Consider the following 16,093-nt stretch of genomic DNA (forward strand, 5'->3'; position numbering starts at 1 on the left):
GATCTGGTTTGTTAAACCAGACCTAAGTCAGGATCACAGGTGGGTCAAATGAATAAAAAGGAAGAAGAAGGAGGGGATTGGGATATCAAAATTTAAATAAAAAATAAATAATAGTTTACTGCCTTCAGGCAGTTCAGCTGCAGGAACTTCCGACTGTTTCTTAGCTTCTTTCGTTGAGGCTCAAGAATACCCCTGCCTGGTGAGGATCTGAAATAGATAATTCACTTCATTTAATATAATTTAATTTAATTTACAAAAAACTCCTTTTTTCAAATTCAGTTAATTTCGCAAAATTTATTTAATTTAATTAGTTCTAGGTTTTAATCAAAATTTATTTCATTTAAACACAATTCATTTTGCCAAGTAAAAAATTTTTTTTTTTTGTTAACACTATTACTTGGCTTTAATCAAATTTTAATTTATTTTATTAAATTTATTTTTAGGTTTTATTTAAATTTTGATTTATTTTATTAAATTTGTTGTTAGGTTTTATTTAAATTTTGTTTTATTTTATTAAATTTATTGTTAGGTTTTATTTAAATTTTAATTTATAAAAATGGGACTTTATTTAAAAATAGAAAACGGAAATAGGATTTTATTTAAATAGAAAAAACGGAAATACACTTCCTTTTTTCTTACCTCAACAGCGGCAGGTTGCTTAGTTGTCCTGTAGTTACATAAAATGTACCCCCTTTTCTATTCTACATGTATGTTTCCGTACCTCAATATACATCCTTATATATTCTATATGTAATTTAACTTTTTACCTTATATATATTTTTAATCTAATTATTTCGAGTTGCTTAATATTTTGCTCTATACTGTAACATAACCGCTATCCTCTCATTCCAATTTGCTTATTTAATTTCCGTTCTTATAATCTTTAATGTAACCACAATTATCTCCTTCACCTTTGCTTTTAAACTTCTCTTTATAAGTTATCTAAAATGTACTGCTATCATATTTCTCAGTTCTCTTCATATATTTAAATTCAAACTTACTTAATGTTCTACTCTCAAACTAAGAAATGAAGTAGTTTAAATAAATTGCAAATTATGCAAATATATAATTTGAAACAAATAAACATTTCAAACCAAAATAAGTGTTTTAAAACATATTTATACCTAATAACTAAAAGTATAACAAAACTTATTATCAATACGCGTGTTATTGTGTAATTAAATAAACTAAGAAATACTTGAAAATAGACAGCGAAAATATGTGAATTTGTAAACTATTAACTTTTTTATGGAAGAAAATTTCTTCAAAAAAAGTAATGGGAAAATTTTTCTCACTATACCGTTGGAGCGCATACAAAAAAAAACGAGATAACTCTATTGAGGTGTTACTGCCCACGCGTATTACTTGAGTTAATTACCTACATAGTTGTATTCCGCTCTTGGCTTTGCTCAGCTGCATTTGATACCAACAAAAAGAAACCAAACAAAAACATAATACTAAACTGTTGCGAAAGCTTTCTGTGGCTGTGGCATCTCAATTGAACTGGAAAAAATCCACATGGCGCGTTCAAATGTATTTGACCTGTTAGCTGATGTGCAAGTTTTTGGAGGAAAACCAGAAGAGCTGTTCCTGTTTATCAAAAAATTGACGAGTTACGAGAAATAGCGAATTCAATGTTACCTCAATTAATGGGCTTTTTCGATTTAAGAGTAAGATCTAAAATTAAGGACAAAGCAAACATTTCTCCTATTAACAATAATAACCCGGTAGTTTGGGACTGTATAAAACAACTTTTACAAACTAGTTCCAATATTATTGAGAGTTTCGAGTGTATTGTAAACAAAATTAAAATTGCAGAAATCAGGTCGAGTATTAGTGATTTGTTTGATTACTTTACAGATATTTTAACAAAGTTGAATTTAAAATCGCAAATGGAGGAAAACAGTTGGTATAGGTGTGAAACAAACGAAAAAATGGTATTACAAATATTTATCAGTAAATTACCAAGCGAAGCTAAATTGGTGATTCAAGCTAGAAATCCCAATAATTTACTGAAGGCTAAAGAAATTTTAATTGAAACAGAATATTTCTATACCAATATAAACACAAAGAAAAAAATAAATCATAGTGCTGTTCAACATATAGATAACTGTAGGGAAAATTTTACAGCTAATAGACGTAACATGATAAGTAGTAACAATCATACAAGAAGTAGTGACCAAATTCCTATTTCTACTGCTCGGTATTTCAATAATTCCAGATCGTCTGGCCAGAGTAATATAATAGACCATAGTTCGAAAATGGCTAACTCAAATTGCAGTGATCGCATTTCTTCTAATATGACAAGACAATCTAACACTTCAATAGAGCCGCTACAATGGAAATAGACACACTGGAGACGGAAACACAATCAAATTTTCAGTTATCAGCCATAGATCTCTTCCCCATATAGTGGTCAGAACTCAATCAATTCCAATTAAGCTTCTCATTGACTCCGGAGCAGGGATGTCCTTGATTAAAAGAAATTTGTTTCACTTTTCCTTTAGTTCGAAAGTAGACCAACCCATAACTGTTAGAACAATAAATTCAAAATCGATTTTAAACACAAAAGTAACTATTCCACTATTTAAAGAGTTTAATAATCCTAATATTAAAATAGAACTCCTAGAAGCAGATTTAAATAAATACTGACTTCGACGGCATAATTGGCTGTAACATTTTAAGTCCATTACAAGCTAAAATTGATTTTGGTAGGCAATAACTAATTACAAAAAACGCTTATATCAAGTTGATTTTCTGAGATTAAAAATGTTTCCAATGAGGAGATTCTCAGTTTTAGTTCGGAGTTGATTGATATCAAATTTATAAAACCAGACATACCCACAATACAAAAAAAAACTAGTAACAGACGATTTGAATAAAGAAGAAATAGAAAAGCTTACTTCTTTACTAAAAAAATTTAATTCAGTATTCTATCACGAAGGTGAAAAATTATCAGTAATCAGTAAATATCGGCATAAAACACCAACAACTAATAGCACACCGATTTATTCGCAAATTTATAGAGTAGCTGAAATTCACAAAAAGAAGTTTAAACCCAAATAAATGAGATATTATTTTCTGGAATTATTGTGAAATCATTCAGTCTTTATAATGCCCCTATTTGGGTTGTGCCCAAGAAATTAGATAACTCGAAAGTCGAAAAGTGGCGTTTGGTCGTTGATTATCGAAATCTCAACGCAGTCACTATTGAAGACAAATTTGCCGTTCCGAATATGGAAGACATGTTTTCGAAATTGGGAAATTCGCAGTATTTTACAACGCTAGACTTGGCTAAATGTTTCCACCAAATCGGAATAGCTCCGGAAGATATAAATAAAACTGCCTTTTCTACATCTACGGGTCACTTCGAATTTACAAGAATGCCTTTTGGCTTAAAAAACGCGTATGATGAACGAAATTCTACACTATTATATAAATACAATTATCGTGGCATATCTAGATAACATACTTATATTTTCGACGTCACTAGATGAACATGTCCAATAGATAAGTGTAATTTTTTTAAAAGACAGTCTGAATATTTGGTACACATTATAGCGGTTGATGGCATTAAGCCAAATCAAAAAAAAATAAATGCCATACAAAAAATTCCACTACCAACAACAATAAAATACTACAGAAGAGTAGCACTACCGCTTACTTCATGTTTAAGGAAAAAATCCAAAAATAATGTGAATGACCCGAACTTTGCGGAATCATTCGAAAAAATAAAAGGCTAATAAGCTCAAGCTCGGGTTTAGCTTATCCAGACTTTGGTAAAATGTTCACTCTTACCACTGACGCAAGTAATGCAGCTTTAGATGCTGTTTCATCGCAAAATGGTCGTCCAATTGCTTAAGCTTCACGTACTCTGAATAATCATGAATGTAATTATAGCACGATTGAAAAAGAGCTGTTAAGTATAGTTTGGTCAACCAAATATTTTCGGCCGTACCTCTTTGGTAGAATGTTCCAAATTCAAACCGAACATCGTCCATTAGTTTGGCTAAGCTCGTTGAGAGAACCAAATATGAAAATGCAACGATGGAAAATTAGTTTAAATGAGTATGATTTCGACACACAATATATCAAGGGAAAATCTAATATCGTTGCAGATTGTTTGAGCAGGGTTGAAGTTAATAATTTTGAAAATGATTATGACAATAGAAGTGATTTAGCAACTACCCATAGTAAAAGGAAAATCTTTACGATAACATCAAATCATAAAATCATAATAGAAAAAGCAATATCAAATAGTTATTTAAAAAAATTATTTATCAGAAAAAAAGGCATATTATTAAACAAAACAGACTACGATGAATCTTACGTTCTAAGTGTTTTTAAAGATTTTTTTCCAATAAAAGGAACTATAGGAATTTTCTGCGATGATATACACATTTATAAATTGCTGCAAAAGACCCTAGTTAGGTACTATTCGAACAACAAAGGGATACGTTTTTTGAAGTGTTGCAAATATTTAAAGGACATACATATATATAAAAAGAGCGGCTTCTTGAAACTATTGAAAAATACCATTTACAAAAAAATCATAGGGGGATAGAAGAAACATACGAGGAAATGAAAAATGCAGTATACTCTTCGAACTTGAAATTAGAAATTATTAAATTTATTAATAATTGCATCCTTTGTAATATATGCAAATTTGATAGAAATCCGAAAATTAAAAATGTGCCTTACGGAGACTCCTTCTGAATCTAATCAAATACTTCACGTAGATATATGGTATTTAAATAAATTGAAAATGTTTTTATTGTGCATCGATAAACTAATGAAACACGAATCTATTCATTCACTTTCTGACCGAAACTCGATCACTATTGTAGATTCACTTAATGAGAGGTTTGCTATATTAGGTAAACCGAAAATAATTGTTGCAGATAATCAATTCAACACAGCATTTATAAAAAACATTCTTAGTTCTGAAAGTGTAGAATATCACTTCACATCACCAAATACTCATACCGGAAATTCCGATATTGAGCGATTTCATCTCACTCTCAACGAACACATACGTATTTTCAAATTAAATAAAATTTTCGCCGATGTAGATGATAAAACTCTCGTATCTAAAGCAGCTGAAATATAAAACAACACGATTAATTCGACTACTAAACAAAAGCCAAATGATTTGCTACATAACCACATGGATAAATCAGCTTGGTTAGAGCTAAAAGAAATGATACACAGTAAGAAAGAAAAATATATTAATAAAATTAACGAAAACAGAGCGAACCCTCAAAAACTCCGCCATTGTGAAATTGTTCAAAATTTGGGATTTCAAAGTTTGAAACAAAAGCCAAAGTATATAATAAAGACTGTAAAGGACAAAGGAGTCACGAATTTTCTTGACGAAAAAGGTCTCAAACAAGATAGGCAAATAGTTAAGAGAAAGTACAAACATCAAAAAGATATTGAAGATGTGTATTTTGATAGAAAAATTACCGGTAGAAATAGAGGAAAAGCAAATGTTAATATTTCTTTGATATATTGAGATTATTGAACCTATTATTAGCTAACAAAATTTCACATGTTTAAAGTAAATCGTGGCAAACGCATTCAAACTATTGCATTATAAAAATTTAATTAAATATTTTGTAAGCTCATACAAGTTAATATATGTATATAAATTTGAAATACTAAACATTCCAGGAGTAATGTTAATCAAAGATTGGGGAGATGCATAAAATGTACCCGCCTTTCTATTCTACATGTATGTTTCCGTACCACAACATACATCCATATATTTTCAATATGTAATTTAACTTTTTACCTTATATGTATTTTTAATCTAATTATTTCTAGTTCCTTAATATTTTGCTCTATACTGTAACATAACCGCTATCCTCTCATTCCAATTTGGTTATTTAATTTCCGTTCTTATAATCTTTAATGTAATCACAATTATCTCCTTCACCTTTGCTTTTAAACTTCTCTTTATAGGTTATCTAAAATGTAATGCTATCTATTTCTCAGTTCTCTTCATATACTTAAATTCAAACTTACTTAATTTTCTACTTTCATCCCGTTCGGATCATAAAATATCCTAAGAAATAAAGTTGTGTTAAATAAATTACAAATTAAGCAAATATATAATTTGAAAAAAATAAATTTAATATGTAATCATTATAAACCAAAATAAGTGTTTTAAAATATATTTACAATAATATATGCAGATAGACAAATGTGCGAAATTGTATATTTACATAAAAGTCTTTGGCTGGTGTACCGGTGGTAGGAACCGTAACTTTATCGGGTTATCGCAATAAAAAAAACAATCACCTTTTGTTTTTGCTTTTTGTACGTCACTACTGTGGTTTGAAAATTCCCGGTCGCACTTCTTTCGCGGTGTTGAACATTTTGAATAATGATCCAAAGTCCCATTTCGGTTAGTGAACGAAGTCCCTGAAAAGTGCCACGAAATCTTTTCTTCGCCATATTTTCACTCAACAGACGAGAAAAGTACGCACACACCCTTGCCACAAACCGTAACCTACAGCTACATGTTTAGCGAGGCATAACAGAACAAACTGCAAGCTATACAAATATTAGGACGACCAAAGGAGAAATTGCTTTCGAGCGCATACACACATGCATACACATAAAGTAGGGTTTGCAATGGCTGTGTATCAAATGGTTTGAGTTTTCGACGTGGCTTAATATGCTTGACAGATAGATATGCTTCGACATAATCGTAACTTTTTGAAGTTTAAGAGCGGTACGCAGATCACAAGAAAGTAAAAATTACATATAAAAAACGCTCACGAAAATTCCTTGTGGTAAATTTTCTTGAGGTAGTACGCAGTTTACAAGAAATTTAGTACGCTACTTTACTACTATTTTTCCATCAAATTCGCATACGGCAACACCGGTTTCCGCAAGAAATATGTCAAGTGCCATATATTTCTTGAAGAAAAAAGGTAAACAAACTGGAAAAATTAGGTAAGCGCATGGTTTTTTAATATTTCTGCAATAAATAATTATTATTTTATTTCAGAAATGGAAATAACAATAGCTGCAGCACCAAAATGCAAAAAGCGCATTGTGAATTTCACGGCGGAGGAGAAACGGGCACTTATGAGGGAAGTGACATTCTTTACATTAGATTAGATTTTAGATTAGATTAGATATATTCATTCTTTCAATAAGTCTTTTACATATATGTATACAATAGGAACTTAACTTAAAAAATTATTAATAAATGAAAGAAAGGTTAGGCATTCAGTAAAATGGTATGCAATTTTAGTGTTGAATGCCGTCACAAATTAAGATTAATGAACATGTACGATATGTGTGGGGTGAAGGTAAAGATAATCCATAAGTTCAATGAGTTAAATAATGAAAATAATAAAACATTAAAAATAACAAATTTGGTTTCAGTTCACTAAGTGACAGGGTTCAGCAAAGTTTTGATATCGTCGTGTGACAGCTCTAATAAAAATGATTTAACATTTTTTAAAAATTCTCGCAAATTCCTAATGGCACGCATAGTCGCAGGTATCTTATTGAAGACTTTACAAGAAACGATAGTAAAGAAGTTATTAAAATGAGTAGTACGAGAAGTGGGAACAACAACAAGTCCCAGTGAGTTTTGCCTCAAGTTATAATTATCAGAGACGAGACTGTGTAAATACCCACAGCGAATAAAAAATATTTTTAACGTTTTCTATTATAAAACGTTATTTGTTTTACCGGAAGAATTTTCATTTCCCTGAATAAGTCCATGCTGTGGTGAAAACGGCTAACGTTGCATACCTTCCTTATGAAAATTTTTGAGTAATAAGAAGTTGTTGGATATTATTGTGGGAAGCACCCCCAACAGCATATGCCATATTGAAGCCTTGAGTGAACCAACGCGTAGTAGATTGTTCTAAGCGTTGCGTTTGAACACATCTTCCTCAGACTATAAAAATAGCGAACTGTGGATCGCATGTAGGACTTCAGACGAGAAATATGTGTTGACCAACTTAAGGATTGGTCCACAGAAATTCCCAGATATTGGAAGACTTTAACTCTTTCAATTGGAAAACACTTGTCGCTACAAGTTGTTTCAGAATTATACCACGTTCCAGAGCACAACAAATTGTTTACAGCAAAATGTTCGCAGTCAGTGGCGTGGAATATAATATCAATATCGGGAGAGATTTTTGAATGTAAATCGAAATACATCATCTGTGTTTTCCTGCTGACAATAATTTTATGTGTAGCAAACCACACTCTCAACAGATGAACATCATAGTTGACACCTGCTACCAAATCTAGATAGTTCGTTGAACTATAGGCTATAGCAAGGTCATCTGCAAATGCGGTAACCTTCCCAAAAAAGGGCAAGGAAAATATGGAATTCAAATAAACCAAGAACAATGTCGGACCTAAGACAGAACCTTGGGGTACTCCCAGGTTAATAGTAACAGAATTACTGAAACAACTGCCAACCTTAACTTTTTGCGCTCTTCCTGATAAGTAAGATTTCAACCAGTTATACATAAAACCACGAAAGCCCACGCAATGTAATTTATTTAACAAGATTTGGTGATCTACCATATCAAATGCTTTCGTGATATCTACGAATAGGCCAGCACAGTTCTTTTTTTTTTGTCTAACTCGCCATATATAAAGGAACAAAAGTTCAAGAGGGCATCTTCGGTAGAACGTCCACATCGAAAACCAAATTGCATCGGGCTGAAAAAATTTTTATTGTTAAGAAATTCGAGAATTCTACGTTTAACAAGCTTTTCAAAAGTTTTCGAAATTACATTTCTTCTTCTTGCTTCTTTCACTATTCACCGTGGATATTTAAACGTCAAAATTATTCCATACTACCATTTTTCACGCAAGAAAAAGGCTAAATTTTTCTTGAGCAATTACTTGTGATCTGCGTACCGCTCTTTAACCGTAAATATGTTGCGCGCAACGAAAGCGTATGCCTGGATGTACATATGTATTAGACTGACCCGATTTTACATCATATCTTTAGATTTTTGACGCTGAATGCTAAAAACCTTGGAATAGGGGTCAGAAGTAATTTCCCGAAGTTTGGAGGCGAATCTCGAAAATGTACCCGGTGCGAGTGTTCGTTTTTTACGAATTTTGACCACTTCATTTTAGAGCTTCCTTGCAGAGAAGGCGGGGATAGTTAATGATAAAAAATTGATCCGATAATAGGATGCCATATGTTTTCGAGGTCGCTGAACACGATGCCGGTATTAGTTTTTCTCTACAATCAATCCATAAAAATCATGAAAAACCGTGGCTTCTTGGGAGTGCAATGCAACACGGCTTTATTGCTTGGTTCCGGCATGCTCGACAAACTTTTTCACAGACTCCCAAGAAGCCTTAGTTTTTCATTATTTGTATGGATTGATTGTTTTGCGAACATTTCAAATGGTTTATTCCGTCCGGCAAGGTCAAAGTACGGCACTGCACTGTTATTTACCTTCAAACTATCCACAACCTAAGAAAAGAAAAGACGCGCGCAAGTTACATCTTTCTACCCACCCACTCTCTCTTCTTCATCTATTATGTACTATTATTGCTACATATGTTAACTTGCCTACATAATTTCTCTTTTAGGCTACTTTTGACATAAACAAATTTAACCTTTTCTCTTAGTTCTAAATATTAGTACATAATTAGTGATACACTTTAGTAAGTAAGATCAAGTATATATATAAGTGCATTTCCTTTTTTGAGCGCTGTTTGGGTGATATTGCCAATAAAACGAGAACACGCACGCCGAACTATTGGTGTTTCTGACACCAAAAAAAAAACTCCAAAAATTATTAAAACAATACAATATCGGTATTATTATCGAAATAAAAGTATAAAAACTTAGAATTAACCTCAAGAGTCCATTCCCAAAGTCATTGACCCGATTACATGTAATATTACTGTTTTTGGTATTAGGATCATTTAAGTGTGTTTCTCATATCTCGAAGCGAGTCGATTCAATCTGAGCCGGCTTTTGTGCATCTCAAAGCTCTTGACATTTCCTACATTATGCAGTATTACATGTTGGAAAAAAAATTGTAACACTTTTATTTTAGCATTCAAAGTGAAAATTTCCTATTTTTTGTATATTTGTTGTAAATTTTTCATGATTTTTGCGAGATACATATATTGGTTGTAGAGAAAAACTAATACCGGCATCGTGTTCAGCGATCTCGAAAACATATAGCAGCCTATTATCGGATCAATTTTTTATCATTAACTATTCCCGCCTTCTCTGCAAGGAAGCTCTAAAATGAAGTGGCCAAAATTCGTAAAAAACGGACACTCGCACCGGGTACATTTTCGAGATTCGCTTCCAAACTTTGGGAAATGACTTCTGAGACCTATTATCGCGACCGTCGATGTTGCCTGCAACTTGCAATGTCTGCCTAACGTGTGGCTTCGACCTATACCGCACAGCCGGGCTTCGTCGTTTCCGTTTATCTGGTCTGCTAAGTGGCGCCCTTGCTTTTACTCCGTTAGTATTCATGTTCCACTATTTGCTATATCACAGATTAGTTCCTTAGGTAAGGATATCACAAATTGAATCCTAGATCTACATCACAGATGGTTAATTATCGCTAAGTTAAAATAAATAATACTGAAGGGAGATAAATAAAAGTGAAAACAACCTAACATGATACACTAGAATAACATAAGATACGCACATCACAAAAATAAAGAGAAACATTAAATAAATAAAAAAAAAAAAAAATTGGAATAAGTAGTCAATAATATGGTCACATAGGTATACACATAATACTACGTCAATCAATAATTTCATAAATAACTACATTGAGGTTACTTTACAATTAATTCCTGTGGTTGCAGTTATTCGAAATAAGTGTCCGTGTTGTTTTATCAAATGAAAATTTCGGCGATATACTACTCATCCTATCTGAAACCTTACTTCTCTACCCCTAGTATCATAAGCTTTTGGACTTCTTTCATGTGCTAGCTTTAGTTCCTTCATGATATTTTCCCGATTGAGTTGCAATCGGTCTGTCCCTGCCTCCACTTGAAAATCTGCGTCTTTGACAGAATGAAGTCTTCGACATATTTCGTAGGATGCCCCGTGTTGCATCATGGGCATTCCGAATGTGGCATAATATCATAGAGGCATGCTCTGCGCTACGGAGGGCAAACGCTGCATCGCTGATGTGTTTATCCCAATTGCGTTGATTTTCGTTTATGTGTGACCTTATGATTTGCTGTTGTAATATCTTTGTTCCATATTTTTCTAAAACCTCCAAAAATAACTGATACAAATTGTTTTCCATTATCTGAGTGGAGGTATTCAGGGGCACCGAATACATGAAAGACGATTTTATGACTTCCGCTGAAGTCGCCTTCTTCATGGGTTTCAGAAACACAAATTTCGAAAAGTGGTCAAGACATACGATCACATAAACATTACCATCATACGTAGGCGAGTATGGACCCATAAAATCTATAAACACACGTTGAAACGGCCGTTCGGTGATGTGCTGTTTTCCCATCATTGGGTTATGAAAATTATTAATAGTTTTATCCCCCTTACAAATATCACATTCCTTCACAAATTTTTGTACATCAGTCACCATCCCTGGCCAGTAATATTTCTTGCGGATTCGTGCTAGGGTTTTATGGATACCTCCGTGGCCAGCAGATGGCGAACTGTGGGCGGATTCCACTAACCACGCTCTCAATTCCGACGGAACCCAGAGTTTCCACGTCTGGTCCGATTGGAGGTCGTTTCCCCTGTCAAATTGAGTTCGCCGATAAACGTAACCATCCGAGGTACACAGGTCAGGTAGTTGGTCTTTGTTTACGTCGACAGTCTTTATAAGTTCCAAGTATACGTCAGATTTAAAGCAATGTGAGTAGAGGCAGGCTTCGACATTCCTTTCACCTAAGATTAGTTCCTCCATATTCATCCTCGACAAGTTGTCGGGCACTACATTTTGCTAACCTTTCTGGTGTAAGATGTCAAAGTCGTACCCTTGGAGTTTAAGGTTCCATCGTGCCAGTCTGCTTGATAAGTCCTTTTGGTTCATCAGCCATTTAAGGCTAGCATGATCAGTAATTATGGTGAACGGAAGTCCTTCTACGTAGGGTCTGAACCGTTTTACACAAACGATAGCAGCATAACACTCAAGTTCGGTGATGCTATAATTCTTTTGAGCTTTATTGAGCTTAGCGGAAACGTATGCTATGGGACGTTCGTTGCTGTCCTCGTCTAATTGAGACAAAACACCATCCACTCCATCCGTCGACGCGTCTCATTGGATGTAAAAATCTTTGGAAAAGTCCGGCTACGTCAGTATAGGGACAGTAATCAGGCTTAAAGCGTTCGAAAGCTTATTGGCGGAACAAATCAGGACCCACGTGTCTGTACACAATCCACTCTCGCCATACCAGTCAGGCTTCAGAGCTGGTCACAGCTGCTCGACTGCTCTTATAAAAATCTTGGATGACATACGCGTACCCTTTGACAAAGGCCAACTAACAATCCTGTGTCTAATCGATTTCTCGAAAGCCTTTGACTCAGTCAATCACACACTACTGTGCTATAAGCTACAAAAGTATTTTAGATTCAGTAATAATGCTCGAAAGATGATGGAAAGCTACTTATCAGGTAGGATTCAAATTGTTATGAATGGAACAGATGTGTCAGAGCCGATGGAAATAGTTGCGGGGGTTCCCCAGGGATCTATACTTGGCCCTTTGCTTTTTAGTCTTTTTATTAATGATGTGTTCAATGTATGCAGATTTGTAAATATGCACGCTTATGCTGATGATATTCAGCTGAACTTGCCTGGTGACTTTAGTGCAACTCCTGATCTTTGCCTTGAAATCAATAGCTAATAACAATGGCTTGTGCCTCAATGCTGGAAAATCGTACTGCTTGCCCATTGCGAAAAATGATGCTTCGAGGCTTGAAATACCTAAAATAAGCATCGGGAACGCTGCTATAACAACCGTCAATAAAGCTAAAAACCTTGGAGTTGTGTTGAACTCGAGCTTCACTGCGATCGATCATGTTAATACAGTAGTGGGTAAGGTATATGGGACTCTTCGTAATTTGAGGCAAACTGCGCCCTATACCCCTCTTCAAATCAGGAAAAAACTTGCCATCCAACTCATGGTCCCAATCATTGCGTATTCTGAGTTAGTTTACAACAAGCTAGACTCAAGGTCGGCTCATAAAATTGAGGTTGTGTTTAATCAAGTTACGCGTTATGTTTATGGACTGGGAAAGTTCGACCATATATCAGCATGGAGAAATCGAGTTTTAGAATGCAACATATTCGATTACCATAAGGCTAGGAGCTGCATTTTTCTTTTCCGTCTTATTTCAACAAAGACGCCGCTGTACTTATACGATAAAATAGTCTTTAATAAATCGACAAGATCATGCAACTTAGCTGTCCCTATTTTTAACTACGTAGAGTCTACTAGGTTGTTTTTCGTCAGCACCATACGTCTCTGGAATTCTATGCCTACTGCTGTAAGAAATTTGTCACGTACACCTTTTAGGGGTGAATCCGCCCCTTTGCGCAATCAAGGTGGAATGTCCCCCAGCTAGCTCAGGGCGAGAGGTCGGGGCCCTTAACCCTTGTCCACCTTGATGCGGGGCGGATGTCACAATCATCATTAAACTTACATCCGGGCAGTTCCCTCGCAGAAAGCCCACCCTGCCTTGTACCGCTCGAATTTCTGCTTGGCAGCGAGTCCCCTTTTCCTCTGCTCCAAATGACCCTACATACTCACCCTAATGTCATCTTCACCCTCCCCCAACCGATTAAATTTTAGCAAACCATTTCAATTTCTTTTCCAATTTCAATCTAACATATTATTTATTTGAAAAATCTTAATTCTATACAAAGAAATTGAAAGAAAAACGTACTTTATGGCTATCGAGCCAAATATCAATGCTCATGAAAAATAAAGATTTAGGCCAGGACAAAAACAAACTTATATCACACTCGAATCGATATATGTATATATATGTGAATATCCACAGGTACCACAAGAAAAAAGTATAATTATTCACAGGCTTGACACAAACCACAAAAAAAAAGGACACGGAATAAAAATTTAAACCGTTTTCAAAAAAAATAGATTGCCGAACGGTGTGTGCCTACATATATATATACATATATATAGATTCGTATACGTACTTTCAAAACTTAAAACGGTATGTATGTATATATTTTGAAAAATGTTCGATTTACGACACTGTACCAAAAAAATAAGACATATGTACATGTAACGGAATCATTAAAAAAAATACAATGTTACAAAAAAAAAATCAGTCTTTCGATTATTCTAATTTTGGCAAAGAAAAAAAAATATTATCCATTAGCATGTATATAACTCAAACAAGAATAGTTTTATATATGTTACACCCATTTCCATCATGGGATATACCCTACAAGTGTTTTCCAATCAGAGATTGGCAATTTGTTCAAGGCCTACTTGGTCACCAAAGTTCATCCAAACGCTTTTGGGCTCAATCGGAGCCACTTCAAAAAATTATCCGAGAAACCACCCTAATGCCTACCTACAAGAGCGCTCTCAAGGGAGTTCAGGGGTTTGTTGCAGGGTTTATCGGCCACTGCACGATACAAAAAAAAAACGTATTTCCTTAAATTTCTCCGTTTGGAGTGCCTTTGTAGTGCCTTATAGGTGCATTTACATTTGGCAAGGTTCAAATTTATACGAGATTTACTACATACAGGAACAAACTATACATATAAAAACACCTAAACTAGACTACAATTATCCCTGCAAACGCCTTCCTCTTATTACTGCCGCTTCTCGTCGATCTCGAGTTGTTAATGTTGTTAAGGGTATATATATATTGCTTGCAGTCTCGACTGCCGGAACCAGATAACATATGGGGATAGTTGTTTTCAAATATATGTGATTGGTATAGGGACCAGTATAACTGCATACATGAAACGCATAAATGTCCGGTAAAATGTAATAAATAATTTTCCCTGGCGCTGTTGGAGCTTTCGTCATCCGCGGTGACCAGATGGCATTCCCACTAGAGGAATAGAAAAATACCAATCAGCTCGACTTACATGGGCTAATGGAGGTATTTCACGCCAATTTTGGCGTTCACGCGTTTTTATTAGGGTGTTTATGACACCAACAAAATAGCAAAATTGATAGCACCAAAACTAAAATCTCCCAAAAAAAATACGTGCTCAACATTATGAGGATTACTTTTACCGAAGAAAACTTTAGTTTTTAAGTAGGGATATAAAACAAGAAAGACCAGAAAAAAATGCAGTTACATTTTTCCGACACAATTAAAATGTATCCAGAAAATTTTGCAACAAAAAAAAAAAAGGATAATTATTTCAAAAAAAGAAGATAGTTAAAATGGGGGGCGATTAAAACCTGGAAACTTTCATGACCGAAGTCGACAATGGGGTTGCGTGAACCCCAAAAATGGCGCAAAAATAAGGGGATTAACACAAGGAAATCTTTAAAAAAAAATTAAAAATCTGGCACTTACCCTCATAAAATTTATTCCACATCCATTATGCCGTTGGTTGAATTATTTTACCGACGGACCCGATATGTGTTTTTTTGCTTTTTTTTTTTTTTTTTTTTTTTTTTGGTTTTAAAGGACACAAGCCTTATAAAACAACTTTTATAGAATAATTTTAAACTTAAAAAAAATCGATTTCTCACTCCGCGCACAGGGAACTACTTTTAACTCACAACTTTAGATATTTATTCTACACCACAACGAACCGCGCATCACAAGCGAATTGGTGCAATATACTTTTGGACTGATTTCTTTTCTACAGTCACACCCCCTTATATAGATACCCCTCCTGCAGATACACCGTTTTCTTGTGCCGTTTTCCTATTATCATCCTTAATCACAACCGCGACCATAATGACCTATATCCATCCCTTTCCTGTACTCATCACGCTCGGAGCTACCATATGGCTACCATCTGGCAACCCTTGGAATAGAGCTTTTTAAGAATTTCCTTTTGTTGGGATTTTGTTGCTTTCTTTTATTCTGACGTTTCTATTTGTTTATGTTTTCACAAAAGCGCTTATTTATTCGCGA

At 34.4% G+C, this 16,093-nt stretch overlaps 1 protein-coding gene and 1 long non-coding RNA gene across 2 annotated transcripts in view; one reads left to right on the forward strand and one right to left on the reverse strand.

The window, feature by feature from the left end:
• Dscam4 (Down syndrome cell adhesion molecule 4) overlaps positions 1-16,093 on the reverse strand; it is a 2,049,237-nt gene that overhangs the window by 1,669,055 nt on the left and 364,089 nt on the right.
• Positions 1,550-16,093, forward strand: part of LOC137252356 (uncharacterized) — a 35,962-nt gene continuing 21,418 nt past the window's right edge. Inside the window, exon 1 of the long non-coding RNA XR_010953541.1 lies at positions 1,550-1,670. This is a non-coding gene — a long non-coding RNA (uncharacterized lncRNA). The remainder of the gene's footprint in view (positions 1,671-16,093) is intronic.

The sequence above is a fragment of the Eurosta solidaginis genome, chromosome 5, assembly GCF_040869045.1.
Source record: "Eurosta solidaginis isolate ZX-2024a chromosome 5, ASM4086904v1, whole genome shotgun sequence".
Classification (NCBI taxonomy): Eukaryota; Metazoa; Arthropoda; class Insecta; order Diptera; family Tephritidae; genus Eurosta; species Eurosta solidaginis.